The sequence below is a fragment of the Falco punctatus genome, assembly GCF_963210335.1.
Source record: "Falco punctatus genome assembly, chromosome: 4".
Classification (NCBI taxonomy): Eukaryota; Metazoa; Chordata; class Aves; order Falconiformes; family Falconidae; genus Falco; species Falco punctatus.
Genome location: NC_137583.1, coordinates 23,241,453 through 23,268,671, shown reverse-complemented (window position 1 = coordinate 23,268,671; position 27,219 = coordinate 23,241,453). Strand labels below are relative to the sequence as shown.

The window sequence follows — 27,219 nt, the reverse complement described above, 5'->3', positions numbered from 1 at the left end:
GCTTAGTAGCAAGACGATGCTACTGTCTGTCACTGAAGTCTGTTGAACATTACAGCCATGTCCTCCAAATAACATGGTACTGCACTATCAATGCATTAATAATGAAAAAGAACATTGGGTTTCTTTTTATGTATATTTGTTGTTGCTTTTTAATCACAGAATAATATTTGTATTAGAAATTATTTTTAATTGGATGTACATCTGTAATCAAGGAACTGCAAAAATCTCAGTTGCAGGGCATGAACAGCATGCATATTTGTTAGGTCAATGCCCTGTGTCGCTACAAGCACAGTTTATTTATATGGACTGTACAAGGGTTTACAATCAATTCAGACTGGCACAAAAGATGAGTCAGAAAGAAAAATAGTGCCCACTGGATTAAATGAACCATTGTGAAACCCAATCTGTTCAGAAACCATTGACACAACTGTCTGAGAAGGCTGCCAAAGTGGCAGATGTTGCTGAAGCTTCCACAACACAGCATCTGGATCGGGCACTTGTTATTTACACAAAAAGCAAAACAAGGAAGCAGAGTGCTTGGAGTGACCACGGAAGCTCGCTGCAGGTCATGCCAGAAGCCTGGCAGGCCCGTGGCAAGGGTGTGTGTTTGGCAGCACAGTCAGGGGAACAAGAGACCAGCTAGCTCTGTGTTCTCCAAGTAGATACTGATACAAATTGGGTGCAAGCTCTGTAATGTGCCACTAAGCGCCATCATCATCTTAGTTATTAAAATGCATTACATTTTACACCACTTCCTATTGAAAAATAGCTGTGCTTGAATTGCTGACTTTGAACTTGCTCTACAAGCAGCAGCATCTACACTACAGGTGTATGCAAATTAATTTTAAAAAATAGTCTCCCTGATCCAAAGTACATCTTTTCATCACTAGATTTCCAAACACCTGGGATGGGGTGGGGAAGCTAGTCACCATGTTTCCCATTTCACAGTAAAAGCAGCTAAAAAAAATAAATAAAGGAGCAACTGTCTGACATATCCCACTTCCCTAATGACCACATCTGATGGGAAAGGGATGGACTGTGGCAATAAAGTTTGTCAAGATTATGAACAAGACCTCCACTAGTTCCACCCAACAGCACGTTACCGGTGTGGGTACTGGGGCTGCTGCGGTTAGCACAAGTTGAAAAGTCCAGCAACCTGGGATCTGCGCCCAGCCTTGCTTCAGGGAAAGCATAATTTCTGATAGGGGTGTCTGTAAAAACTGATTAAATACTGCTTAGTCATTTTCAAAAGCAATTGGAGAAATGACCCAGAAAATAGTTGGAAAACTTTGCATGTATTCGTCACTGCTTCTGCTGCTAGATGTGGGTGAAAGTCACCAGTAAAGATTAACATTTCCCTCCTTTGTTCTCCTTCACCGTTTAAAGTGAATTTCTTCCACATTTTAAGATGTTAGCACTGTTTTGCAAAGCTTAAAAACAGGCAGAAATAACAGCAGTTCTGCTGCTGCAATCTGGAAGCCAGTGAACTGATCTAGGACTTGCCCACACGGCAACAACTCAGATCCTGATTCCGTCAGCGCAGAAGTGGAATCACCTCGGTTCAGCCTTTCATATAAGCGCTTACTCAGAATAAAGCTGAAGTAGGCTTAATCCACTTCCAGTGTGAATTAAACAAAACTACAGTCAGTTCTGCAGGAGACAGCCACACAAAGAGCTAATGCAGCTTTAATAATCTGAGCTAGAATTAATTGATACCCCTTAGCCTGCCTGTGCCTTTAGTCAGAGCCCATCCCCACTGGAACAGGCCACCTCTGTGCCCAAGGGGAGACACGCCTGAGAACATACAACAGGGTGACTTTAGATGAGAACATTTCATCCAATTAAGTTTACAAGATTTAAAAATAATAAAAAAACCCACAAAAAAAGCCAACAAACTTTTAAAAGTCACAAGAAACTCAGCCAAGACAACAAGTTAACACTAAAAAAACCCCATGGAATATCCAGCTCACTTCATTTTAACATTTTTTTGCTTGGTTATATTTCCAGACAGAAAGACCCAGTAGGAGCATATTTAATCTGAACAGCATCTTGTGATGATTTACGATAATTGATTTTTAATGGGGTAATTTTAGCCTGGTGCAGTTAGCTTTGAAACCTGAGAGATTTGAGAAATCTTGCAGTGGAGTTCTCTGTATATGAAGAGAACTGCCTTCCTGTGAAGTCAGAAGAGCCTAAAGTCTCTGAAAACATTTCACCACAGTATTCTTCAAAGTGGATAAACAGATATTCTTAAGAGACATTTTAGTAATCTCTCCTTATTGCAATGGACTGATGGGGAGAAAGGGTGGGGAAAAAAGAAAAAAAAAACCACCACCAATTGGCAGAAGTATTGCTGTGAGATCTGGACAGCAAGTGTGGCCACCAGGGTTGGAGAGGACACCTGGGGAAGGGGTGAGCATATCTGAGCACAGAAATGGGGACGGCATAAGAAATCTAAGTTGTATAAGGAGGTGAGCTCATATGCGCATCCTAGCATGGGAATCGACACGATGAGTGTCACCATCCCAGAAACCTCAGAAGTAAATGAAGCTGGGAACACAGATAGTGGATTTTTTAACTTTTTTCTCCTTTAGAGAAATCAGTCAATCAGATGCTACAGGTCCTACAAACCTGGGAGGCCACTCCCCTTAGGGTAACACCTCCTGAGCAGGGGCTCCCTGTGCAATATGGCACTGGGTGAGACTCTCACTGCTGTCTTGCTTCTCAGGGGTCCACCCTGGAGTCATTAGCTTAATTGTGTTTAAGATTTTGCCCTACTGTTACCTGTAAGTCATTACATTTCTGATCCATTTATTTTACTTAATATATCCCTTTCATTAAAACTCTTCATTCCTGTGTTCAGCTACTTGTTTCTCAAACCCCAGCATCCCAGGCAGATAACATTCCAAAAGCATCATTAATCCCTCCTCCCTCTGGCTCTCCAAAACTCAGTTACATAGTAACTGTGCTTTTTTAGCAATCCTTTCCCTGCTCTCTCCAAGATTACAGTTTAAACAATTAAAAAAATGCAAAAAAAAAAAAATCCCACCAAACCCCAAAACCAATCCAGCCTAGCAGCTGAGTCCTCATAGGCTTCACGGTTCCAGTTGAGACAGCTCAAGCTGCGTCATTCAGCTTGTTCTCCTTCTCTCCACTCCCATTGAGGCAAGCAAGGCTGAGCACTTCTCTCACATATCCACGAGCAGAGCCTGGTACACATGCTGGCATGCGGCTGGGGACATCCCAGATGACCACGCAGCATCCAGGCTGGCTTTGCCCCCAAATACGTTCCTCCTTTCCCACTTCGACTGATGAGACTGTGTTCCACCCTAAGCACATGCGCAGGCAGGCGTGCATGCATGATGTACGCAAGACAGTACACAGCTGATTTCATTTGCCTTTCTTTCCCTGAATTTTCCAAATTTGTATCTAAATCCAGCAAAGCGATGCCTAGTATCCCGTCAGCATCTGTCTCCTGCCCCAGCTGCCCACGGACAGCCCCGGCGGGACAACCTGCCAAACTTCCCCTCGAGGAACATCCGCTCCCCACCAGGTATGGAAAGAAATACCAAACACTACAGTTCCAAATACGTTCCCAACTGCACTTCAAATTATCTTGGGTTTTTAAGAATCCCATTACCTTGATAATTATTTCTCTTTCATACTGTTTTAAAATATAGCTTAGAGTTCAGTAACCACATCTTGCAGTGCCAACTCAAAACCAGCTTGAGGCACATTTTTCTGCTGTGCAGATCTGTAACTGCTCTGGGTCTGGAACAGCTGCCAGAAGGGTTTGCTTCTTTCTTCAGGAAAAAGGAGTTTACTGTAGCCTTTTGCTCCTTATTTTCCCCTACTGCATGTAAAGATCACCTCGATCTTTTGTATGGCATAATGACAAGCCTTTCCCTTCTCACCCGCCCCTAACAAGGATGGTTATTTAAAACACTTTTAAGTATATTCCTTTGATTTGAACATTAGTATTCACCAGGCAGAAAAAAAATAGGACAAAAATAGGATTTGCTCTAATGCGGTCTCATCTTCTTGTTTATTTCTTATTATTTCCACCCTGTGTAACTATGTAGGTCAAACAGATCAAATTAATTTCAGTGCATCTGTCCTAACACCAGTAACATGTAGGTTAAATGGCATTGATGCCGGGCACTCTGAATGGGAATACGGCTGCATGAGCTCCCTGAACCAGAATAAGTTTGACCCATTTATTAAACTTCAGTGTTATAGCCAACGTTTCATAATCTACTTAGAACTGCATACCTGATCTGGTCAAAATTCTCTTGATGCTCGTAATTCCAGGCCTCCGGCACCCTCAGACAATGCAGGAGCCAGACTACAACAGCAGGGTGCGAAAAACAGCAGCCAGAGACAAGGAGGTGGCAACACAGGCTGCCTTGGCACCACCACGGCTGCAGCTATTACAGTTCCGCCTGCAAATCTGTCCTTTCCGCATGAAAGGGATTTGCAACAATATTTAGATAATTTATTGCTAAAGGCAATGTATCTGTAAGTGATTTCTTAGGGCAGTCTAGCCAGAAATTTGGCTGGCGGAAACGCACAGGAGCCAGGGCACACTGCGGTCGCCTGCTGCCGATGGGAGTTGCCAATTCAACAGAAACCCAACCCATGCTGGCTGACACAGGCAATCCCAAGCCCATTCCCTACCCATCCTGCTAAGGAGAGAGAAAGAAAAAAACCAGAATATTCTGGGAAAAAATAACCCGACACCATTTCTTGCGCAAACATAAGTGATTTTCAACAAAATTTGAACCCCACTCACTTAGAAGACAGTACTGTAGGGATGCGAGTCCCCACCCCTGCTGCCACATGGATGTGCTTGAGCAAGAAACCAGCCGTCTTATTCCGCCCCCATACAAGCAGCCCCAGAAGCTCGAGGAGGGGAGCTGAGGACCCAGCGCAGCACCCCTGCCCTGGGGAGGTGGGGAGCAGCTCAGCCCCAGCAGCACACACTTGGAGAGATTTCTCATCTGCCGGGCACAGCACCCACCAGACAGACCCTCATTCATCAGGGGAACCACGAGCCTGCTGCCAGACCTGTTTACCTCTTCCCTCTGAAAAGGCTGGAAATTCATTACGTGTCACACACAATTCATTTCTATTTTTCCTCAATGAAAGCAGATTTATCTGAATTATTGCATCATTCACAGAAAACAAAGATATTATTATGAAATGCAGTTTTGAAAGAGAAAGCCTTTCTGTGGATGAGTGAGAAATTCATGACCTGACAGAACTCCAAATTCAATGGCCTCCTTGTAGGGAAAAACTCAGTGCATCATTTTTGATCAATTGTACTTTCAAGTCATTTTCTTATTTATGGGTGACTGAGAAGACACTTGAGCTAGCAAAATAATTCATGTTTGTTTGCACAGACAAAACCAAATTTAATCATGCAGGGTTTTTTTTAAACAAAGTCATGCATTACAAAAAGTGCGTTTAAAGTCATTCTTTGTAGAAAATTCACAGCGTGAACTCCAAAGTGCTCCTTTTCCTCCTCTGAAATAAAAACCTTCTCTAAGGTATATGTGGTACAGTTCAGATCCCACTAAAAAAACAGCCAGTACCTGAATTTGTGTTGCTCCTACTGACTCAGATTTATCAAGACCAGCATTTCCATTCAGCTCCCCAGCCCCAGAACAAGGTCCTAGCAAAGCTGCACATCAGCGCACAAGGAGGCGACTAGTGCATCAAATAAACATTTCCCTGCCCAGCCAAGGGGCTGTTTAACATACAGATTTATGGGGATTTAGGAGCCCAAAGATGCCAGATAGGAGTTGCTAGAGAGAAATTCAGGTCTTGGATACTTCATGGCAAGAGAGGAACTTTCTTTGGGAACTTTTGACCTCTTCTTTTAAGAGCACTGGCAATATCTCTGGAGAGGAAAGCTACAGGGCCTCTTGCACTGAGATGACCTTCTGATGCTCCTTTCACAGAGCATACCCTGCAAGTGCAGTGCATCACAGCATCTGGATACCCATCCTGCAACAACAGTGGCTACCACAACCCAGCCTGGATTATTTTACTGCTCACCTGGTAAGAGCATGCTCCTTCCCCCCACGCTGCTCTTCATTTCCCTTCTGCCAATCTTCTACCACTCCCCCTTCCCCAGCCAGCCAGCTCCTCTCTCACTTATCACCTTCCTCATTTGCCTCCTAATTGATCCCACCTGTGCCACTGCCTCTAATTCCTCCCCACCTGTGTTAGCCTCCCTCTCTCCTCTGGCACCCTGAATTGCTGCTCTGGGGCATTAGGTTGGGGGGGTTTCCCCTTCCCTTTTTTCTTTTCTAAAGGGAAAGGCATTAATTTCCTCCTACATTGATGTTTTGATCCTTTCAGTTTTATATCCTATTTTATCAGTAAACAGCAACAGGTGCTTAAGAACGATCCTTTTCACCCACTGTTGATCTTTATTACCAGGTTTACTGTCAACATGTTCACCGGACAGTCAGAAACATGAACAGGCTGGGGAGAGAAACCAGAGTTATCACAGCCACCGCACCTCCGAAGGGAGCCTTCTGCCTTAGGGATGCTAGGAGCAGTGTGGAGGACACCAAGGAAAACAGGGCATGAATACCAAGCCCTAGAAGCAAGGATGGAGGAAAAGAAATCATGTCCCATCAGAGAAGGCTCCTTTCTCCCGCACCATCCAGATGGGGGAGGATGATTTTGTGGCTGTGGCTCTCACTGCAACGTACATTATCAAAGTTCACTGCACAGCTCTCACAGATTGTCTTCAACGATCAGAGGCAATTCACTTAATCTGTTATGCCTCTCAGTGTTCCATCTGCAAGAGGGAGATAACGCATCTTTCCTCCAATCCCTTTGTTTTTTTTCTGCTTAGATGGTAAATTCTTTAGAGGAGGGCCTGTCTCATTGTATCTTTACACAAAGCCTTGAAGAATGGTTTTGGTTAGGGTCTTTCAAGTCAATGATGAACCCCCCCAAACAACCGCACCCACAGAAAAATACACCAACTGGCACCAAACCAGAATCCTGCCTGCTCTTCTCCAGAGTAAACAGCATTCGGATGCTTTTGTTTACCTTCCCTATGGTCTTAGAAATTGCTTTCAAAATTATTCAATTATTTTTGTGCTGTCTTATGACTTCAAATAAAAAACAAATAATGACAATGTTGAAATCATATATAATTATTCATATATATATATATATGTTTTTATATTGTATATCTGTCCTGAATTTAAATTTTCCCCAAAATGCTCTTAGAGGATTTGCATAGTATTTTAATAGTCTTAATTTTAATTCTATTTAAATGCATTTATGCACTTTTAGACCAAACTCATTCAGGCATTTATATGATGGTAATGAATCGTATGACAGCAATGTACACACAGAAAGAAATCCATTCCTTTTGTAGGGCATATATTAGCACCAATTTATATATTCAATAGTTAAGTTCATTGGCATGCATAGAGTCAAGGGACCTTTGTTAAACTATAACATTTGACAATAACTATTTCAGAAGATGCACATTGATAAAGTCTTTTCTATTTTAATGTCAGGAAATTAGAAATATTATAACGAATTCCAATCTTTCACATGTTTTATCAAAGCCTTTGAAAAAGGTCAGTATCTAAACTTGTTATTTCAAAATGCCTACTGCAATTTGCCTTACTGTGATAAGTACAAGGAGAGTTCCCATCGTGTAACACCAAAACAATCTGGGGGGACCCTTCTTATTCCTGATTGTCAACAAATTTCAGCATCCGAAGGAAAAAATTATGCATTTCATAGGCATAATGAGTATGATGGTCACGGTAAACATTATATAAAGTATTTACATTTCATGCTTTCTCTGAACTAGGAGCTCCCTAAAGTCTGGGGTAGCCTGAATATGCTGAAATGAATATATTTTTTAATGTTTTCAAACTATTCCTCTAATTATTTTTTTTTTTATTACAGGCAAAAATATTTGAAAACTATTTGAAAACTATTTGCTGAATTTGACCCATGTTTCTGAAAGGTTACACTCCCCCGCCTCTGCTTTTCACGCTGCTGTGACTCCTAGCTGCAAGAGCTCACTCAGACCCAAGCTTTTCATCTCTTTATCGCTTATTCAGATTCTGCCCCAGTTGCAAGAAATAGGGATCTGTTGCCATCCTAGGGATGTTTGATGGCTACGAATAATACAGAGTTAATGCAAAATAGTAATTAGCATCCCATCTCCAGTACAGTGATTTTTCCAGCTTTGTGATACTCCAGCTGAGCTGCTGGTGCAGAGCACGCTCCCGCAGAGGTGATGCTAACTAGTGACAGCATCTGCAAGCCACGGGTGAGGATGCTCCAGCACCAGCCATGCTGCCTGTACTGAGCAGGTGAAGGCAAAGCAATGCGGTCCACAGTTACACGGGTGTAACAAACCACCCAGTCACTGCAGCTCAGGAGCATGAGCAAGGCCAGTAACATCTGCTCAGCCTGCCCTTGTTAAGGACCACAAACACGGTGATGTGTCTGACCTGCTCTGCCTGAGGAGCATCTCGCTCCCCACCCAAAAGGAAGGATTTTGTACTTCCTACAAGGAAAACCCACCTCCACGTCTTTTTGAAGCATCTCTTTAGATGCCACTAGTGAAAGGCTTCACCCCTGCTAGGGTCCTGTAGCAGCCCTGAGAGGTTAAGGGAGGGTTTCTTCTGATTACCAAGAAGTAACAGTCCCTGAGAAAGAACTACCAGATATTCAATCTGCATTTAAAAGTCGGGTGCAATCCTCCCTTATTACAGTTGCAACCCCCCCAACCCTTGCTATCTAATTCAGATAAAGTAACAAAGCTGCACTTCCAATAGTTGTAACTAAATGCAGGTAACCTTAAAAAGTCACTTTTATAAACAGAGCAGATTTATCTGGATTTAAATTTTATTTCTTGTACAAAGACTTTAGAACAGGTTCCTCCCCTGAATTGTTAAATTATTCAATTTAACAATAATAATAAAAACCTCCATGACAACTATAACAAAGACTCTGATAAAGCCTGAAACCTTTTTGATAATGAAACATACAATTTCCCTGTTTGAAGCGTAATTCCCCAGAGAACATTTTTAAAAAGATACAGAAGAACTGTCATTTTAAAACTGTTAATGTAAAGAACTGCGTACCAGAACAGCCCATGTGAAAAATAGACTTTCAGAAAAGCTAGAGAAAAAATAGTGGGTGGGAGAGAATAGACAACTTAAATGCAGTGTCTCATTAGGACAATTACAGGAGTCAATAAAAACCGGCAAAACTGAGGAAGATTCACGAGGCTCCTCGGTTCAATTTCCATTTCGTTCAGACAGAGAGGTCAGCTACAGCCCATGGTCATCTCATTTGATTCCTGGGCTGCAGCCACCTTTTCCCCCTGCCACCTAAGAATACCTTTTGTTGGATCGTGACAGCTACCCGCCACCTCATCACTTTTTTAACTAAGTCTATAATCACGTATCTATAATGTACTTTTAACAACATTAATTAAGAGCAGATAAACTGTCATATAAGAAACAGTAACATGCGTTAATTAAGGTTAGTCCTACTCTTGCTCAATTCAGGTCTTAATCCTCCAAGTTTTCTCATCAATACCTTATCATCATAATGCCAGAGAGGAATTAATGCACTGAGAGGATGTCAACTATTTGAAGAGGATCAAGCACTTGGGATGCCAAAATAACCACCTGAAGCACTGGATTAGTAAACTAAATACGAGAGAGAAAGTCAAAAAGTGCAAAGCCATCAACGCAACAGGTCCGCGTGGCTCCATAGCTGAGGGCACAGCTGGGTCTGCAGCGCACGGCAATTAACCGTCTGCTTCACACACCAGCCAGCACAGTATTGTACCGTGTCAGACTTCAATCAAATTTCAACAGCTTTTTGTACTAGGGAGTATTTTTAAATTGGAGAGCATGAGACCTCTTTATTTTTAACATGTCTACCCTCGCTTGTCAAAGCACTGAAATCTACTGAATGAAAACTTTTCATTTGCCTATAAACAGACTTTTTTTAAAAGTTTGGGTTCTTCCCTGTACTGCAAAGAGTCTTGAGAAACGTCCTGAGCATCTTACAGCATATTTAGAGCTTTGCAATTTTACTGCTGCTGCAACTGTATTTGCATGACTGTTAATGACCCTAGCTCCTGCAGCATGAGTTACTGTGAGAATCTACACGGTCATTGAAATAATTGTGTTAAAACTGCACAATGTTTTTGAGTTTTGAGCCTTTTGGGCAGGCTTATGTCCGCAAGTTTTTTAAAAATAAGAAGATTTAAGTGCTTTTTATGACTGAGTAGGGGGCGTTTTCTACAAAAAAAATCACAGTCCCCAAAGTCCGAAGAGTGTGATCACATCTTACATAAAACATGCGATCACAATTCTCCTTTTATCTAGACAGCTTCATTTGTTTCTCTTACCAGTGCAGCGCTCCTGTCTCACCAGGACCTCATAGCTTCTGCTGGTTAGACATGTTACCAGGAAAGCTGTGATCACTGCTCCCCAGAATTATGTTCTTGTTAACAAGGTGTGAATTTAACAACTCATTTGGAGATCAAGTGCAAAGGGGGGGGGGATGTAACTAATTAACTTGAGAAGCTCATTTTAACACAAAGAAGAAAAAAAATAATACTGGCATATATTTGCTTCCTCTTGAGCTCCATCCCAGCAGTCCCCAAAATGTCGATGGGCTGGAATTTCCAGTGCTCAGTGCTTGGCTGGCCACACTGCCATCAGCGAGCTGGTCCTAACAGAACCCCAGTAACAACCACCTGCAGTTTTGAAGCTGAAAAAGCAAGGGTTTACTTCTGACACTTGGGGATAAGTTTCTTGCACAGAAGTTAAAGTTATCATTGATTCCCTTTGTAGTGCCAAGAAAAAGATGCTCGTCTTCAAGCATGCTGGGAGAGAGCTGAGGCTCCCACAGCGCTGCATGCATCCACAGCGCCTTTGGGTCATGCCAGAGGTAACTTCAGCGCAATTACTGGCCAACACACAACCCAGATTTTACCACAACTCTTTCCATCTACCACTACATCAAAGCCATTGACAATAGCAGCACATCCACCTGACCACAACCAATAACGATCATAATACTTAATTGTCAAAATAACGTGCATTGTTCTGATCAACTGGGATTCTCAAGCCAATATACAGTACGTTGAAAAGTCAGCAATCCTGGCAGTCAGAAATTAATCTGAGTTAAAAGCCAACAGGATTATTTTTATTTATTTAATTTTTTTTGCATGAGAAGACGTTTCACTTTATTGGTCTGTTAGACTATTGTCAGGGCTTCTCTCTTTTCAAAGCTGTGGAAGAAAAAGTTGAGTTGGTTATTTATGGGTAGATTTTATGTTCATCTCTGAAAGACAATGAGCAAAAATCCTAAGGTGAGGGCAATCTCTGCAATTCTGCTGACAAATTCCCTCTAGCCAAGACAACAGCTCTTTATGCACTGTCATTACAATAATTTGTACATTTTTAGTATTATACTGGCAGTTAGAAGCCCCAGTTGAGGCCAAAACCCTGCTGGACAGCTTTCCAGACACACGTACTTAGGATAGTCCTCACGGTGAAGGATTTATGTACTACACACAAATTCTGCTAAGTTACACCCTGATTTCTATGACAGGGTATATTTTATAGCTCAAAAAACCCAAACAATCTCTTCCAAATATTTTTCTTCTATCTCTGATGCCTGAAATTAAGACGAACAGTATGGGTTTGGGGGTTTTTTGTAAGAAGAAAATAAAATGCTTTGTGGGTTTTGCATCTGCCAAAGGATTCAGCTTTAAGAGTACATACTATGTTTTGCCAACTGTTGTGGAAAACAGATTCCAGTTGTGCCATGTTTTGTTTAATTTATGTGAGCGCTGGGAGAGAGGTGAGTGGAGGAAAAATGACCTGGAGAACAAAAATTGTTTTCCTTCCTTTTTATTGCTGTTCTGACAAGAAACTTGCCAAGTTTGCGAGGCTCCAGAGAGCTCCTCCATGTGCCAGCACAAGGAACAGAGAGACCCTGCCCACCCCAACACTCAGTGCTGGGGGTCCTCTGCACATCCCTGGGCTGCAGAAAGCAGCAGCAAGAACGACCAGAGCGCCCAGGGGGATTCCCGGGCAACTGGGGAGTGACTTTGTGGTCCCTGGGTACGAGTCGAGCCCCCCCAGCAGCCCCAGGGACCCACTTGAGAAGCTGCAGGACTCAGCAAGGAGAGTGCAGGAGTGGATAAAAATCACATCTGTCTTCCCTGGCTCATACTCATCTGCTAGACTCAGAAGTCAGGTCATGTTTTATTTTTTGAAATCAGGTATTATCTAACCTAGGCCCAACAGATTTCATGAGGGAAGTTTTTTGCAAAATCAAGTCCTACAGAGCAGCCACATTCTTGCAGACGATTTCCCTATCACCCCTCAGAGAGAAGTGACACCCAGCCTGGCCACCAGCAGCCCCTTGCAGCAGCCAAACAAAAAGAAGGTCAAGTCTGAGGGAGTTCTTTGTCCAAATTAGGAATAAAAATAAACTTGAAAAGGGGAGACATATGAAAGCAGTAGCGTTGCCCCCACCTGCAGCTAGCTGCCCTGGCTGAGCTCACAGCCCTCCATCACTAGCACAGCTCAAGGTCCATTAGGACCAATTCCCCTCTGTCTGAGTGCTATGTACCTTCAAGTCCATTTTCTCCCTGGTTTTACTTTTATAATTGCTGTAGCTTATAAGAGTGTTTTGTTCTGTGCAGCGACAGGCTGTCATTCAGCCTGAATATGCCCCTTCCCCGCAATAAGCATCCCAGGTAATTCACTAAGCACATGGATGCTTTCCTTAAGGGCTTGCTATAAGGCATGCTGTAGGTTTTCAATGGAGACACTAGGTCCTGCATCATCTGCTGTCCCAGTATCCCCAGGGGAACACCATGGACCATGAGGAAATGCTCCCAGTACAGCAGGGACAAAGCATCCCCATTATGTCCACTGGTCAACCAAAGTAAGCATGGATTTAGCCATCCAAAAGCAAACTAAGGAATTGACCCTGCAAGCACAGACCATGGGAAGAGTATCACCCAGAGAGCACCGGTGCAGTAAGAAGGATGACCGCAAAGACAGGGTCTGAGTAATTCATTGTAACTTTAATTTTCAGCATTGAAACACTCTCCAAAAGTCCATCACCAGTTAAAAACCCAAATGTCTTATTAAGTTTTACAGTAACAATCAATATAATGACTTGGTTTTCAGACATAGGCTGGGATAAAATGAAAATGGGAGGAACTGGAAATGCACTTTATTTCCACTTACTGGCTTTGACAATCCCCAACCTCTTCAAACCCCAGGGCGCGTTTCCACCCTTCCCCAGATAATGCTGAAGCAAATCAGCACTACAGCCCAGGCTCAGCTCGCCTCTTAGCAAACCACAGCACCACCAAGAACCTGTCGGGGCAGCAGGTGTAATGCCAAGCACAAATCTGAGAGGTAAAGCAGCACAAACCTCAGTGCAATTTTATTTCATTAAATAACTGGCAATTTTAATTTATCTTCATGGAGCACATTAAAAAAAATAAAATCTAAGTCAACAAATATGACAAAAAGATTCATGAACATTACAAACACAATGCAATTGAGAAAGATCGTGTTTTCTCCTAGCTGTGTGTTTAAACTACACCTCATTATTTTTGTTATTTTTAATGTGTGCTGTATTTATTCTAATTTAAGGAATAAGACTTAACATGCTCTACAAACACAGTAGGAAAGACAGAACAGTTTGCTAGTTCTGCTAGCTCAAAGATACCTTTATAATGCCACAAGTAAAAAACCTTCATTTTATGAACCCAATAGCATCTTATCTAAAATCCACCCTGGAGATTAGGATCAACTGTCAGACCAATTTTCCAGACTGTTTAGGAGCTGAGTGAGGAACAGCTGAGGGAGGGAAGAGGGAGAAGCACACACATCCATTGCTAAAATATTCAATTAGAAAAAGTAGCACAAGGCAAAACAAAGTGTTATGTATAAATAAACCATTGCGTAAGAATGTACATAATTGATTTGCCACACAGAGGTACCACAAATCAGCTAGTTCGCTCTGTGAAATAGTTAATGTTTTTGATAAACTGTTTCAACTTTTTTCAGAGTTTAGAGCATGAATGATACAGCTCAGCTGCCTGGCTGCTGCGGCACGTACTTGCCTGTAAGGTGCAAATGCGCCCTGCTCCCCGCAAGAGGAGTCCAGATCCGCTCCAAAGCCAGGCTGAGGGCACCGGCGGATGGCCCTGCTGAAACCCTGCACGTGGCATTTTCACCCCTTTTCACCAGGTTGTGACAGTCATTAAAGGATTGTTACATATTTAAATATGAAGTGCAGGGTTACAGCGCAGCATAGATGCGTGCTCAGAAACAAACATGGGCTTATTTCACATATGTGCATTTATCACAAACATAGCTATATCATGCACAGGTGAATAAGCAATTATTGTTTCATCAACAGATGGATTTCTTAGAGAGAGCAGCACCAGCCTAGCTTTTCTCAAGCAGGACATTTTACAGAAGAGTTATCAGCAGCCTCACTTCTCAGTGCTTTTGTGCTTAGAGGTATTTATTTTCCTCTGAAATGTAAGAAGATCCTTCCTGAGAAAATAAGCACGGGGTTTGGAGGCTTTTTCCATAACAATTTGATTCTCTAGCCAAATACATTTATCACAGATGGGAAAAACTGTATTTGTGATTTCTTTCATTTCTTCATGGATTCAATACCCTTCACAGTTTATCATTTCACAAAAGTATTCCTAAAGATGCAAAGCCGCCTTTCAACGGGCTTCCGTACCTCTGCTCTGCAGCCCTGCACACCACCCACCCTGTCTCCCCTCGGGATGCGTTATGGATCTCCGTCTGTTACAGACTTGCTCCTGCGGCTGTCCTGGACATCCTCCACACAGCTCGAGGAAGTCAAGCCACCACTCCATTTCCAGACATCCAGTTTAGCTCACAAAGTGAAAACAAGCTGTAGCTCCCCAAGGGCTGATGCCATCATGGTTGCTGCAGGCAGACGGAAAATTAATTTTTGGTGTCAACTTCCAGAATCCTGTACAGTACACAGATCACTTTACTTAGGACACGAACATTCTACTACAGGAAATGTTTCCAAGCACTGGAACAGGCAGGGAGCTCCCATTTGCCATAGACTTGCTGGGGAAATCAAGACATCAAAACAGCCTTTCCTAATTTTGAAAGTCCTTCAAGACAGTAGTTAAAAATCTTAAAAACCTCAAAAAAAACCTTGAAAAGGTGATTTCCTTTACATCACTGATTTCTGTACTGCTGTCAGACAGGAAAAACTACAGAACCACAGAAAGTAGTTTTAATTAATTTTTATTGTCAATATCATTTCTGTGCATTCAAGTACTACTGCAAAATAACCTTCTTTTAAAATCACTAACACACCTCTATTAGGGCTGGGGTTTATTTCTATAAAAATAACAGCTTCCAGCCAAATTCGAGTTGACAGCTTCCCTTTAACTTTTTATTTATTCCTGCCATTTTTTTAATAAATGGGATTTGGCCTTGATCCTACCTATTAAGACTCCGTCTTGATAGGATCAGCACGGGAAACAACTCCAGGCACTTAGTCCTGTGTCTACAGCGGCAAGGCACTAGCACAATTAAAACTGGTGGTGATTCTGTCTAGGCTTTTACGAGCTGTCATTAACTTCAAGACAACAGGAGAATTTATTAGCTTTCAGCCATCCATTAGACTAACTGGTACCTTACTGCTTCGTATTTGTCTCTGTTATGCATCGCCCTGAGCAATGCCAACACATTGAGGGCATCTCAACATATCTGATGTCCCAAAGATTACAGAAGAGGGCAATGTACCTGTTTCCAAAGGGAATAAATAAATAGAAAAGAAAGCCACAGCCTCAGCTGGTGTAAGCTGTCAGAGCTCCACACACATCCATCAGTGGGGCACTTGACCCCAGCCATGCAGAATCACTGTTTTAAACTGAATAAGCCCAGCTATGCCATCAGCCCTCCTTAACCAGGAGGAGGTGCGGTGGCCATCTGGGAAACCATGGTCCCAACATACCCTCATGTGAGGGCAGGAAGGGTTTATCCTGTGGGTCAGGGTGGAAAACACAAGAGAAAGCAAGTGGAAAAGATATCACAAGGAAGGTAACAGTAACAATGCTCCAGAGAGGCCTTCATCAACTCCATTTTATACGCAATAGGAAGGACAAGAAGGTGAGGAGGCAACACAGCTTGTTCTGGCTCTGTCAGCTCTGTCAGAGGTGCAAGTCCTGAACTTCGAAGTGTTACAGGGAGAGCAGCGGCAGACGCTGGACACAGGCAGAATACGTGTTACAGCACACGAGAGGTGGTTATGGACCTACGCGTCAAAGGACATTCAAATGCTGAAGGCTGGGGACTGGGGAAATCAATGGAGAACGTAACACAGTGAATACTAAACTCGGCATTGTCCTTGAGATACACAAGATACAGGCTGATATGTGACATTCCATCAAGTTGCCTTTGACTTTTTATTTTTTTTAACATGGAAATGAAGTACTGAGATCCATGGGATACACTGTCACAACTCAAGATGAGCATTAGAGATCTATCAAATCTTTAGGGCCAGTTGAGCTCATCCTGGAAAATATATTATCTTTGTTTCACTTTTCAATTAGAAAGTATATGCTTCTACCTATCCTCAGGTCTTGTATTACTGGGATTCAACATCAGCAGTCTCTGATACCACAACTGAAAACAAAAATGTTGATTAAGCTTATCAAGTTGTGTTTATCGAGCAGAGGTCTTAGAAACCAGCAAATGCATGGCTCCCCCAGGATAAAGGGCTATATTCACAAAGAAAAGAATTTGCCATCAGAGTTGTACTCAATCTAGTCAAGCTTTCCTTGGCAATGGAACTTCTAATACTAACTTATCTATGCTTATCTTCAGAAATCTGGAAAAAAAATTGTGTTAAAAAAGGTAGAGATTTATCACAAAAATAATTTATAGATGTATTTCAAAAGCAAATTGGTATCAATCTCAGCAGCATTTTCATAGCCCAGTAAGCAGTGGTGGCTGTTGCAGTATGCGCAAATTTGCATTTTATCTGTGATCTTGTATTAAGGAGCTCATCGGTTGTTGTTGCTGGAAATAGAAGCCTGCTGCACTTCTTAAGGCCCAAATCCTCCATTCTCATGGAGGAAAATTTCCTGCTGTCCTGCTCTTCTTGGTATACTGAACATGCCAATAGCTGGAGACAACAGTCCTGCAAAGATGTAAATTCCTCCTGTGTTGCCAAGTGCTGCAATACATTTACAAAGCAACTGCGCTGAGTTTGTACTGTGTGCAAAAATACCATGCATATAATTATGAGGCTGAATTTAATGACACTGAAACAAATCTCCATTCTGATGAATGCATAATTACTGTTATTAAAATATTTATGAAATAATAAATTTATTAGAAAATCTTCTACATATGAGCTTGCAGAAGGCTTTACTCTACATAAATTCTAAAATGTCAGCAGAGAAAAACTTGTGAGGCACCAAACCTGAGCACTTCCATCTGAGACAACGTAGGCACGAAGGTCTCCTGAGATCCTGAACACTCTGCCCTCTCCATCAAAGATAATAAAATCCTAATTCTGTGTTTAGTATTTCCTTCATTTGGAAAATTTTCAGTTCTTTAAACAAGGGCTACTATGGAAACAAATTTCTTGTGGGATTTTTGTTTGGTTGCCTTTTAACACAGATAGTCTAGACTGGAAATGTGCTGCTGGGACGAAACAGAATTTAAAACAACCACTAGTACCCCCCCAGACCACCGGAAATTTAAGCTAACATCTTGAGCCTGAATCGGGCAGAGATGGAGTTTCACAAGTCCCAGCTGAGTGGATGTTAATCTTGCGGATAAATCTCTCCCACTACAGCATTCAGCACCTCTCCTTCTTGTACCCAGCTTCCAGCAAAAAAGGGAGAGCAGAAGTCTCGCTTTAGGAAGATGCCTATTGCGTTCTGTGCTGCACTTAAGCCTTGTAGCCCGCTGTGAAACTACAGTCCAAACAAAATCAGAAAATTTCCAGCAAAGAGGATACAAGCTGACTATTAAGAGGAAAAAAAACCCAGTCTTTCAAGGAGGTTCTAGAATATTCAGAAAAGTTTACAGAAGAGCTGAGGCAAGCATCTGCAAGGACCTGCCTGGCATTATGTGTCCCACCCCAGGGCAGTGACTCGGCACAGATAGGGAGCACCACAGCAGGAGGCAGGCTGACACCTCTGCCCCCAGAAAATGGGAATGGAGCACCTGGGGGGGGCAGAGTGGGAGATTGAGGGGATGCTACCAGGACAAAGGGATGCCTCCAAGCCCACCAGCCAGAGCCCCGACCAGCCTGCTGCCCTCCCGCTGACATCAGCCAGTGCTGAAGCACTCAAAGAAAATGCTGGAAGACTGTGCTAAGAAAAGCATGTGTTTCCATCCTCTACAGTCTTTGGATTTATAGTCCTATTTATGTATGGGCACTCTTCTAAGAAAAGTTAGGATTAGAGCCTTTGTGTAGGATAGTAATAAATGGCTGCTATAAAAATGACATGCAGGGATCTATATTCACTTTTACACCATCGTTTCTGTAACTGAAATTTGGTTTATGAACAAAAAGGATGACTTTTCCAGTTAACCCTTGAAAACCCTAAAACCCACTCTACAAGCAGCTTTTTCACGTTTCCAGCGAGAAGAGTGGTTCGGAGGTGGCACGGTGTTTTAGAGCTCGCCCTCCAGCTCTGAGCAGGCTGCGGCACTGGCAGCCGCGATGCGCACTCCTTCTGTGGGGCTCGCATCCCTGAACCCCACTGGCTGTGCACACCCTGAGCACGCTGGGCTGTGTGCTACATCCTGCTATCAGCCACAGAAATTTAACATTTCTAACGAAGGAAGTGGAGATACAGGTTTGTACCAACCCACCTGAGGAGAACCTGGATCAGAGTCATTTTTCAGGACAGCAACAGCTTAAGGTTTTGGCTTTGTCAGCAGTTGTTATACCCGCAAGTGAAAAGCCAAAAACAGCTGTAAAACTGTAAGAGCAAGATCTAAGGACATATCTACAGCAGGCAGGGGAGCACAGGGACCACACCGAAACCAGGTCCAAATTATCTGGCTTTTGAACTGGAGGCACTACAGCAGCTCCAGCAAGGCACTGCCCTTAGGCTAAGGTGAGCAGCCCCGTGGCAGTCACCCAGCCTGTGGGTTTCTGTCCTCCCTGGGACTTGCGCATCACCACCTGGCACTGACCTGGGCTGTGCAGACACCAAACCTGACCTTGGCTGCTTTCCCTCCCAGGGCAATGTGCTGCACAGTGACCCCTCTCAGGTCCTCCACCCCAACCTCAGCTCTCCCTCAGCTCAGTCAGGGCAGGCTCCAGGCAGAGACCCAGGTGGCAGGCACACGGCCAGCAGCCTGCCACAAAGGGAAGCGCCACCACAGCCCTGCTGTCCAGCCCCTCTGCCTGTGCCTGGGTCCAGAAAGCCACCCCAGCTGCTGTTGGGGGAAGACCCGAGGCTCCTGCTGCTGGGTGGAAAGGGAGAGCTGGTCCCGCAGAGCATCCTCCCTCCAGCACCCTCTCACCCCATACCAGCCACAAGCCAACCTCTCCACCCTCTTCCCCGCTTCCCACAGGCGTTATGCCTGTCCTCTCTTTGCTCCCTTCCCAGACAGGAACAGCCAAGCCTGAACACAACCCGCTGACTGTACCACTGAACGCCTTTGAGGTGGCTCTGTATTACTAAAACACATCCCTTCTCTATTAATCACACATCATTGATTCTTCAGAGCCCTAACATCATCATAACACGAGACAGACAGAACCGAAAAGCCAGATGAGCAGGTGACACGGCTGTCGGCACACTGACGGCGGCAGAGGCACACTCTGCCCCGTCCTCACCCACCATGGCCCGGCACTGGTGCCTGCTCCCCCCTTCCCAGCCCTACCCCCCAGCAAAAAGTTAAAAGACAGGTCACTTGTGCTTACAGCATGAATGTCTACGAAAAGAAATACTAAGTTTTTAATGCAAATATGTATATATTTATATAAACACCTACATACATGAACACATTCATAGACATTAAGCAGAACCATCATCAGAAGGAAACCTTGCAACCTAGGACTGCTGCTAACTGTCCTCTCCACCCACAGAGGCCAGGCAATCCCTTTCACAAAACCAGAGGTATTTGATGTGCCCTGCGAGTGAAAAGGTCTTATCTGTGCCACTCCAGGCAGCGCAGGGTGTTTGGAAGGGAAGGTCTCCCCAGCCTGCCTTCTCTTGCCATTCAAATCAGAGGCCAGGTAGCCCAAGTGCTTCACATGATCTCAACGCAAGGAGAAAGGTGATCTCTAATCAGGAGCACTTCACAGGGGTTTGGGCATGCTTGCCAAGTTCATTTCAAAGCACTTGGAAGTGAGGCACTGGCCCGCATTACCCCATGAGCCAAGGAATAAGAGGATATATACTTTGCAACACGCTCGCATTCATACAGCATGCTAATGCCTCTCCTGAACATCCCAAATGACACAGCAAAAGCATCACTTACCACAGTACAGGCTAAAGTAGAGGGAAGCTGGGCAATACTGCTGGAGTTATGGTTTCTCTGGAAACCTAACACCACTTGTCAAATTTTGTGAAATGGAGATACTGGTCCCCAGAGGAGCAGTGTGACCCCGATGTGAAGGTCTCGGCAGCTGCCCCACTGGAGGTGTGCTCAGGCTGCACCATCCTGCACCCTGCCACCAGCTCCGCACAGGCATGGCACTGGCAAAGGGCTTTTTTAGCCCGGACACCCCACCTTAGTACCAGCTCCATCATGTTCAACAGCCCTGAGCTACAAAAAAAAGTACAACTGCATGGAAGAACTATGCTAGCTCTGCAGCTACAAGCTACCCCAGCAAGGTAAAACATGTGGTGCCTGTGCACAAGTGATCAGTGGCCTGGTGAGGCAGGGCTGCCATATTTTAGCAGCCCAATACAGGACCATGCCTTATTCCAGGGTAAGTTGTTGATGATTCAGAATACCTCTACTGTATTCAGCAGAAGGGCTTTATAGGACCTTGTGAATCATCAGTAATGAGGAAGGCTTTAGAAATACTTGTTTTTCTTCAGATTTCTCTCTGCCTGGATACCCACTTTACCACACTAATGACCTGACTGTATTGGATTCCATGCTCTCCAAACAGCCTTAATTACATGCTTCGTATCTTCCAGTATTATGATAAAATTCATCATAGTCCTATGTCTGGGACAGTCAGCATTGTCACTCATTGAGATTAATTTGAATATCACTATAAATAGAAATAACAACATCTGATATCACAATGCAGAGTATTGTCAGATGGTTTTAATGCCTCCAAGCAAAACTCATTTAATAGACTAAAATACAGAATATAGTACATGTAGGTTTACAATATTAGTATTATGAGATTCAAAAACAGATCAATATTTCTTTCATAAAAATTAATGCTTTGAAATGATCCTTCCATTCGTCATCCCAAAGAGGTCACCTTATTTCACTGCGAAGAGTAGATTGGGAACCACACAAGTGTCCTTGCTGAATATATACTTCCACCATACAAACTGATATGTTCCAGCATCCCCCTGCGCTGCCCCCATGCCAGTCCTAATTGTCAGCTAATCCTTTGCTCACAGAAGCACCATCATCCCTCCCAGTCTCTCTCCATGGGTGAGCATCATTTCCCTGGCAGAGCCAGTCTTCTCCCAGATAACTACCTAACATCTACACTGAGACAGTCAAAACAGATTAAGAGCCAAAACTATTGCTAATATTGAATTATGCCTTGTCAAGAAAGTAAATTTTACCTTCAAAACACTGTGTTCCAGAAAAATATAACGATAGCACCTCCAGCCTCCCATTAGTAACTCCACACAAAACCTGTGAATTCTTGAAGCAAGGATTTTCCTTTACTTTCAGTTTATACAGGTGAAATAAGATTCCACGTCTATTAAATGTAGCTTGGTGTTTCAACATTATGGAAGAACTGCATGGCTCAGCCTGCTGACATGTATTTGGTGCATCAGTAACAAGGATAAATACTTAGAGGCTGATGAAAATGAAAGCTTGCTGAGAAACACAAAAAACATTCTTTGAAAAGAGGCAAAGAATTAAAGTTTACTGTTTCCTATTTTCAGCTTTTTCCTAAATCTTCTATATGAGTCTCACTGAAAAATGTATGGTTCTCCTGAAATATATTTTATCAAATGAATCATTAATCCACTTCCTAAGACCAATATTGTCTTATTAAAAGTTAGAAGAGGAAAATGCAATAAACTGGTAATGAGTTGGAAATGTATTAGCATCTAGAGGAAAACATTGCTAAAGCCTGTTAAGATTTCTTCCCAAATACCAGCGATAACCCAAGAATCCCCCCATGGCAGGTACATTGCAGTCAATTAAATTGGCCATTTACTACCATCTCATTAAGTCAAGTTCAGCAGGAGGAGGCTCGACAGGAGTCTCTGCCTTTACACCCAGAACCTACACAAATGGAAATCATCAGGCCTATATCCCATATTCCTGCGGGAAACTGAAACAAGGGGGAAGAGAGGGAGGAACGATCTGTTTGCAAATGCTTTGCTGCAGAGGGAAGGAGTTCCTAGAAACCTACCAGATGAACAGCATAAAATTAATTATAAAAACAAACACTTGAGAAGAATCTCCTGAAATCATGGGACCGCACATTCTGCAAAGCCATCCTCATAGAGCCCCTCACCCTCCTGCCCTGTGACTGCGCTGCAGAGCTGGCAGGAACAGGCACAATGTGCCAAGAGCCACACTCCATCCCCTCCAGCCAGAAGCTGGGAGAGAACCACAGCCTCCCTGGACACCAGTTGCAGCACCTCGAACATCGCAGCTCAGTCAGCCACAGCTTGTTGATGCAGACAGCGACCACCGTGGCAGCATAGAAGACGTCCTCACTCGGAGTGCCTTGGAAAATGCATGCCCTTTTCTAAGGGAAAAAGCAGCATCCAACTAGGAGCTGCACTTTTAGGCTGTATTCCTTTCCCAATAATCACATTTCTACTGGCTTCATTGTGTCTAGAACAGAAGGCAGGACTTCAGCTTTCATCTTTCTCATTTAGTACAAAGGCACCCACAGATGGAAATATAGCCAAAAGCCCCCAAGGGATGTGAGGGAAGTTTCAATTTATACTCCCAGCCTCATCGTGCTCCTTTATCCCACGCTGGTTTCTAAAAACTTCCCTGAAGGGGCTTGGTAACACACCCCTACATGCCACAAGAACCATCACTGATAAAAGCAAAAGGTGTTTAGACGAGAAAGAACGATTGTGGATTGACTACTTAAAATTGCATCCACCAAGGACAGAAACCTGAAGCAGTAATTAGTTCATTATTAAAGCTTGTAATGAGAAGTCTGTAGTTCTAAGGGAGTTTGAAAATTAGTTCTGCAGTATAAAAAAAGAAATCACTGTGCTGATATTCCCCATATTGCATGGTTCTACTCCCAGAAAATATGAAACAGATTAAACATTTGGCAATTTTTTTCAGCCTAGTTATTGCATTTCATGGAGTTAAATTTGTAAGGAAAGCTATGACACTGAAGTAACAGTATTTTTTACAATGCAAAGCTAGCAGCCTAGAAACATATTGCCTTGAACTCCCTGATGCATTTGGAAACAGCTTTCCAAATTGTTTGTTTTATTTTTAGAATAGGTATTTAATTTACAGTCAGCATACTATTTATTGGCATGCCCTAATAGAATTTTATTTTGAAAAAATCACTGTATTTCATATACTTGAATACTCATGCATTTATATCTCCACAGTCCACCACACATGGCAATATCCCTTCTGTTGCATTAATCCACTGCCCTGCAGCAAAGACACAGGCTCTGGGTGCCGGGCAGCACACCCGCCCCATGTAGCACGGCTCCCAGAGCCCACAGCCCACCGGTCCCTCCCGGCCAGGGCACAAGCCCTAGGAGAAGGATGTAGTCAGTAGGAGCTCTCTCACATGAGCTCCAGTCAGGGCACTTGCATTCCTGCTTCTGGAGAGGATGAAGTTAAAGAATGGAGATGCAGAAATAAAGCATCCAGCCAGATGCACCCCCCAGCTCGACCCCTTCCAAGGTGAGAATTGCCAAAGTGGAGAGAGCTTGTCTGCATCATCTTCAAAAGCAAGTCACACCTGCAACTGCGCTTCGGCACGTCTCAGCTACAAGGGTCTAACTTGCTCCCAAGGGTGGGCCCTTGCCGCGTGGCTGGGATGCTCTTGAACATTGTAACTGAAGGAACTCCAGAAAGGTCCCACACAAAGTTAGCTGCTGGCAATGACAGATCCTGAACAGGGGCGTAAAGGCTCCCCTTCCTATAAACCTGCACTTCTGCAGGGCAGCTGCACCTCTCATTAGCTGTAATTCTGGCAGAGAAATCCTCCGGTACTTGGCCTTAGGAGACACACTGCCCTCACCAGCAATTCCTGCGCCCACCTGCGACGCACCAACACATCCTGTGTGAGTTGGAGCGAGTGGCAACCCCAGCCTCAGCAGCACGACAGCTCTGCTCCACCAAGCACCCACACATGACTCAAAGGCAGTCACGGTTACAGCTTCCCTTTGCTCGGCAGCAGCTGGGGCTTGGGGCCTTCCTCACAGCACCTGGGCGGGGGGACACCCCACCCCACACACACTCCCACCCCAACCATTCCCATCATCTTTTCTCAAAGGTGCAATTCAGGGATAAGCAGAGAGAGACAGAGAGGCAGGGGGAGGGATTTTTGCTTTCATCACACAGGAAAAAGCTCAAGTCTAATGTAGATCCTTCACATCATTTTTTACAAAAGGAAAGCTTCTACAAAACTTCACACAGTAATTACACAGATGGATTCCAACCAGAGGACCTCGGTGTCCTTTTCCCCTGCTGATCCACCTGTTGGCATCAGTTGAAGATGCTCTCAAAGCTCTGTGCTAGACTGGGGACAGGTGAGCTGCATGGAGAGAGATCGTAACTTCACCTGCCGAGAGGAAGATGAATAGCCTAAATCTCACCCATCCTGGGGAGGAAGCCCTTTAAGCATCAGTAGCCAGCTGAGGAAATCCCACTGCGCTCCATATGGGTTTATGTATGTATTTTCTCCCTGCATGAAAGTAGAGGACAAATAGTTCTCTTCCAAGATACTGTCACAGAAATGTAAACACTGGTAAGATTTCTTTGCAGAGCCCTCCACAGATGGAAAGAGTTTTCATCTACAAGATGTCAGGGAAAAGCCAGTTTGGACATGAAAATAACTGTCCATGAGCCATTTACCCACCCCTCACCCCACCGCCAGGGTCAGTAAAACCTACAGTGACCCAGGAGAAGCAAGCTGGCTGCAACAGCTCACCCATTTGCAAAAGTATTTAGGTTAACGACTTTTTTGGGGTTGGGTAGTTGGTTGGTTTTTTTTTTTTCTTTCCAATCACTTAACAGCTTCTCACCCACCCCCACCAAACGGTGCTTAATAGGTCTGGTTCTCCTCCTGTCTCTTAAAACAGGTCTGTCTGTCTTATTTCTCCCTGGCTGGGACACATTCTGAACTGTGGTTTAAAGGAGAGGACAACGGGGAACAGGTTTTTTGCATGAAAAATCTGCCTGAAGAAGGCAGAGCCAAGCTGCAAAATACATATTCAGTAAAATCTCTTTCAGTATGTACCAGTTCCTGCTTTCCGGATGATTTGGTTAAAAAGCAATTGCGAACAGATGCTTAGTCACAATACATTAAAATATTTAGATTTGTATAAATGTCTCCACATGCAGAAACTGCCCAAATGTCTTATTTTCTGCAAATCCCATTACGTAATATATCACCAAAGATTTTGCAGGTATCATGGCATGACACAAAAGGCTCCCGGTGCCCAGGGTTTCCTACTGAAGGAGATCTCAGTGGAGAGTGCCCAGGATTTGCTCTTGAACGAGATGCAGTATAAAACAGTTGGCTAATTTCAATCTACTGGCTGGTGCAAGTCCACGGCAGATCAGCATCTGCTGAACCAGTACTTCAGGAGAACTTCAGCACCACTCGCATCCCTCCAAGCTTCTCAGCTCCAGCTCGAGCAGAACATGAGATCATCTGTTTTGCAGCCCAGGAAGGGGTGTTTGTAATGCAAGAAGCCTCGAACAGATACAAGGACAGCGAACTGAGCCATGCCAAGCTGGCTCGCATCGCACATGCGAGCCGGGCCACTTCCTCAGAGGTAGCATTTCAACAGGGAGACCCACACGTTATCGCTGCACAAATTGTGAGAGATTTGGCACATCGCTGAATCCAGGAGCAATATGAGGTACATTTTAATTTGCCAAGAGGGGGGAGGCGAGGGAGGAAAACAAAACCAGCCTCTTAGCATCCTTTCAGGAAAACAGACAGGACCCAGTCTGGCTGGGCAGTGCAAAGGGCAGTGATGGGAGAAGGAGCATTGCTCCGTTTGCCTGGCATGCTATGGCTGTACCTGGCACCAGCAGCCAGATGGGAATGAGGAGTAACAAGGGCTGCTGACAGCCGAGAGCGGATTTGCCGTGAAAACCTCACAAGTTTCCAGCTGGGAAAAGCGGGGGATCTCTCCGCCCGCTGCACAAAAATAAAAATAAACCCCACCACCACCTTCCGCATGCGAAGGCGTAGGATAGGAAGCGAGAAACTCCGCTGCTCACGATGCATCTGGTGGCGGTTTGGTCACCGCACCCGCGATCGCTGCCAAGGAGCAGCCGGAGCCGCCGGGCCCCGCCGCTGCCCCCCCGCCCCGGGGGGGACCCCAGCCCCTGCGCAGGTGCCTTTTCCCGCACCTGGGGCGCCCCCCGGGGCGGGATGGGGACGGTCACACACGCAGGTCCCCGTGCCCCAAGAGGCAGCGAGGCTGAGCCCCGGCGGTGCCGGGCGGGGGGCGATCGCAGCGCGCCCGGCCGGGGGGGGGGAGGGGGGTGGCAGCGGAGCGGGCAGATGCTGCAGCGCGTCTCCCCCGCACTGCACACACACACGGTTCTTTAATCCGCCGGCCCCACTCATCCCTCGGCGCCTGCCAGAGCCGCCTGAGCCTCGGCCCGGCGCCGGCCAGCCGCCCCCCGCCCCGGGCCCGCCACGCTGCCCCTTCCCCGCCGCCGCCCCCGGCCAGTCGGGGGTCTGCGCGACCCCTGCGGGCGGGCGGGGAGGGGGGGGGGGCGGCCTCGGGAAGCC

General features: G+C 44.6%; 1 protein-coding gene across 18 annotated transcripts in view; it reads right to left on the bottom strand.

Annotated features, from left to right (window-relative positions):
• GRM7 (glutamate metabotropic receptor 7) overlaps positions 1-27,219 on the bottom strand; it is a 417,449-nt gene that overhangs the window by 295,794 nt on the left and 94,436 nt on the right. The gene's annotated exons all lie outside the window — the stretch shown is intronic.